Genomic DNA, 5,000 nt, shown 5'->3' with positions numbered 1-5,000 from the left:
GTGGTTGTGTGGTTCCATCTCTGTGTGTGTGTCCAGGCTCGTAAATACTCTGGTGAGGATCTGGGGTCTGCCACGTCAGCCAACAAAAGTAGCCTTAACTCCTCCCACAGCAGCGCTACCAGCCAATCACAGTCCAATGGGCGGGATCTCAACCAGGACGTGATCGGTCCGTCCCCTAAAAAGGTCCCCCCTCTTGTTAAGACCAGTTCCAAACTGTCCATGATGAAGAAAAGGGAGGAGGAAGAGGAAGGAGGCGGCAAGACAAATCTGAGTATCAATGTGTCCGTCTCTCCCAAAAAGGAGCGCATCTCTCCCAAAAAGGAGTCCCTAACCCCTTCAAGCACAGACAGGAAGTCCAAGCTCAAAACAGGAAGTGTAACCATGGTGACCACACCCACGACTCTTAAAACCTCCCCCAAGAAAGAGGTGAAACTTTTTAAATCAACAGTTATAGTTCAAAGAAAATGACTGTGACTCTGTGACTGTGACTCTGTGACTGTGTGTAACCGTGTGTGTGTGTAACTGTGTGTGTGTAACTGTGTGTGTGTGTGTGTGTGTGTGTGTGTGTGTGTGTGTGTGTGTGTGTGTCCAGAGCACCAGTCCAGAGGAATCAGAGAAGAAGCGAGGGAACTCCTCAGCATTCCGTAGTTTCCTGAACCGAGACGGACCCAGAGCCCTGGGATCTAAACCCATACCCACTGTAAGACAAACACACAGCCCTGGGATCTAAACCCATACCCACTGTAAGACAAACACACAGCCCTGGGATCTAAACCCATACCCACTGTAAGACAAACACACAGCCCTGGGGTCTAAACCCATACCCACTGTAAGACAAACACACAGCCCTGGGATCTAAACCCATACCCACTGTAAGACAAACACACAGCCCTGGGATCTAAACCCATACCCACTGTAAGACAAACACACAGCCCTGGGATCTAAACCCATACCCACTGTAAGACAAACACACAGCCCTGGGATCTAAACCCATACCCACTGTAAGACAAACACACAGCCCTGGGATCTAAACCCATACCCACTGTAAGACAAACACACAGCCCTGGGATCTAAACCCATACCCACTGTAAGACAAACACACAGCCCTGGGATCTAAACCCATACCCACTGTAAGACAAACACACAGCCCTGGGATCTAAACCCATACCCACTGTAAGACAAGCACATACCCACTGGGATCTAAACCCATACCCACTGGGATCTAAACCCATGCCCACTGTAAGACAAGCACATACCCACTGGGATCTAAACCCATACCCACTGTAAGACAAACACACAGCCCTGGGATCTAAACCCATACCCACTGTAAGACAAACACACAGCCCTGGGATCTAAACCCATACCCACTGTAAGACAAACACACAGCCCTGGGATCTAAACCCATACCCACTGTAAGACAAACACACAGCCCTGGGATCTAAACCCATACCCACTGTAAGACAAACACACAGCCCTGGGATCTAAACCCATACCCACTGTAAGACAAACACACAGCCCTGGGATCTAAACCCATACCCACTGTAAGACAAACACATACCTACTGGGGTCTAAACACACACCCACTGTAAGACAAGCACATACCCACTGGGATCTAAACCCATACCCACTGTAAGACAAACACACAGCCCTGGGATCTAAACCCATACCCACTGTAAGACAAACACACAGCCCTGGGATCTAAACCCATACCCACTGTAAGACAAACACACAGCCCTGGGATCTAAACCCATACCCACTGTAAGACAAACACACAGCCCTGGGATCTAAACCCATACCCACTGTAAGACAAACACACAGCCCTGGGATCTAAACCCATACCCACTGTAAGACAAACACACAGCCCTGGGATCTAAACCCATACCCACTGTAAGACAAACACATACCTACTGGGGTCTAAACACACACCCACTGTAAGACAAGCACATACCCACTGGGATCTAAACCCATACCCACTGTAAGACAAACACACAGCCCTGGGATCTAAACCCATACCCACTGTAAGACAAACACACAGCCCTGGGATCTAAACCCATACCCACTGTAAGACAAACACACAGCCCTGGGAACTAAACCCATACCCACTGTAAGACAAACACACAGCCCTGGGATCTAAACCCATACCCACTGTAAGACAAACACACAGCCCTGGGATCTAAACCCATACCCACTGTAAGACAAACACACAGCCCTGGGATCTAAACCCATACCCACTGTAAGACAAACACATACCTACTGGGGTCTAAACACACACCCACTGTAAGACAAGCACATACCCACTGGGATCTAAACCCATACCCACTGTAAGACAAACACACAGCCCTGGGATCTAAACCCATACCCACTGTAAGACAAACACACAGCCCTGGGATCTAAACCCATACCCACTGTAAGACAAACACACAGCCCTGGGATCTAAACCCATACCCACTGTAAGACAAACACACAGCCCTGGGATCTAAACCCATACCCACTGTAAGACAAACACACAGCCCTGGGATCTAAACCCATACCCACTGTAAGACAAACACACAGCCCTGGGATCTAAACCCATACCCACTGTAAGACAAACACACAGCCATGGGATCTAAACCCATACCCACTGTAAGACAAACACACAGCCCTGGGATCTAAACACACACCCACTGTAAGACAAGCACATACCCACTGGGATCTAAACCCATACCCACTGTAAGACAAACACACAGCCCTGGGATCTAAACCCATACCCACTGTAAGACAAACACACAGCCCTGGGATCTAAACCCATACCCACTGTAAGACAAACACACAGCCCTGGGATCTAAACCCATACCCACTGTAAGACAAACACACAGCCCTGGGATCTAAACCCATACCCACTGTAAGACAAACACACAGCCCTGGGAACTAAACCCATACCCACTGTAAGACAAACACACAGCCCTGGGATCTAAACCCATACCCACTGTAAGACAAACACACAGCCCTGGGATCTAAACCCATACCCACTGTAAGACAAACACACAGCCCTGGGATCTAAACCCATACCCACTGTAAGACAAACACATACCTACTGGGGTCTAAACACACACCCACTGTAAGACAAGCACATACCCACTGGGATCTAAACCCATACCCACTGTAAGACAAACACACAGCCCTGGGATCTAAACCCATACCCACTGTAAGACAAACACACAGCCCTGGGATCTAAACCCATACCCACTGTAAGACAAACACACAGCCCTGGGATCTAAACCCATACCCACTGTAAGACAAACACACAGCCCTGGGATCTAAACCCATACCCACTGTAAGACAAACACACAGCCCTGGGATCTAAACCCATACCCACTGTAAGACAAACACACAGCCCTGGGATCTAAACCCATACCCACTGTAAGACAAACACACAGCCCTGGGATCTAAACCCATACCCACTGTAAGACAAACACACAGCCATGGGATCTAAACCCATACCCACTGTAAGACAAACACACAGCCCTGGGATCTAAACACACACCCACTGTAAGACAAGCACATACCCACTGGGATCTAAACCCATACCCACTGTAAGACAAACACACAGCCCTGGGATCTAAACCCATACCCACTGTAAGACAAACACACAGCCCTGGGATCTAAACCCATACCCACTGTAAGACAAACACACAGCCCTGGGATCTAAACCCATACCCACTGTAAGACAAACACACAGCCCTGGGATCTAAACCCATACCCACTGTAAGACAAACACACAGCCCTGGGATCTAAACCCATACCCACTGTAAGACAAACACACAGCCCTGGGATCTAAACCCATACCCACTGTAAGACAAACACACAGCCCTGGGATCTAAACCCATACCCACTGTAAGACAAACACACAGCCCTGGGATCTAAACCCATACCCACTGTAAGACAAACACACAGCCCTGGGATCTAAACCCATACCCACTGTAAGACAAACACACAGCCCTGGGATCTAAACCCATACCCACTGTAAGACAAACACACAGCCCTGGGATCTAAACCCATACCCACTGTAAGACAAACACACAGCCCTGGGATCTAAACCCATACCCACTGTAAGACAAACACACAGCCCTGGGATCTAAACCCATACCCACTGTAAGACAAACACACAGCCCTGGGATCTAAACCCATACCCACTGTAAGACAAACACACAGCCCTGGGATCTAAACCCATACCCACTGTAAGACAAACACACAGCCCTGGGATCTAAACCCATACCCACTGTAAGACAAACACACAGCCCTGGGATCTAAACCCATACCCACTGTAAGACAAACACACAGCCCTGGGATCTAAACCCATACCCACTGTAAGACAAACACATACCCACTGGGATCTAAACACACACCCACTGTAAGACAAGCACATACCCACTGGGATCTAAACTCATACCCACTGTAAGACAAACACACAGCCCTGGGATCTAAACCCATACCCACTGTAAGACAAACACACAGCCCTGGGATCTAAACCCATACCCACTGTAAGACAAACACACAGCCCTGGGATCTAAACCCATACCCACTGTAAGACAAACACACAGCCCTGGGATCTAAACCCATACCCACTGTAAGACAAACACACAGCCCTGGGATCTAAACCCATACCCACTGTAAGACAAACACACAGCCCTGGGATCTAAACCCATACCCACTGTAAGACAAACACACAGCCCTGGGATCTAAACCCATACCCACTGTAAGACAAACACACAGCCCTGGGATCTAAACCCATACCCACTGTAAGACAAACACACAGCCATGGGATCTAAACCCATACCCACTGTAAGACAAACACACAGCCCTGGGATCTAAACCCATACCCACTGTAAGACAAACACACAGCCCTGGGATCTAAACCCATACCCACTGTAAGACAAACACACAGCCCTGGGATCTAAACCCATACCCACTGTAAGACAAACACACAGCCCTGGGATCTAAACCCATACCCACTGTAAGAC

At 48.7% G+C, this 5,000-nt stretch overlaps 1 pseudogene; it reads left to right on the top strand.

The window, feature by feature from the left end:
* LOC135537228 (replication factor C subunit 1-like) overlaps positions 1–5,000 on the top strand; it is a 51,132-nt pseudogene that overhangs the window by 17,001 nt on the left and 29,131 nt on the right.

This window comes from Oncorhynchus masou, unplaced genomic scaffold, assembly GCF_036934945.1.
Source record: "Oncorhynchus masou masou isolate Uvic2021 unplaced genomic scaffold, UVic_Omas_1.1 unplaced_scaffold_728, whole genome shotgun sequence".
Taxonomy (NCBI): domain Eukaryota; kingdom Metazoa; phylum Chordata; class Actinopteri; order Salmoniformes; family Salmonidae; genus Oncorhynchus; species Oncorhynchus masou.
The sequence above is the reverse complement of the archived record's forward strand: the minus strand, read 5'-3'. Positions and strand labels throughout refer to the sequence as shown.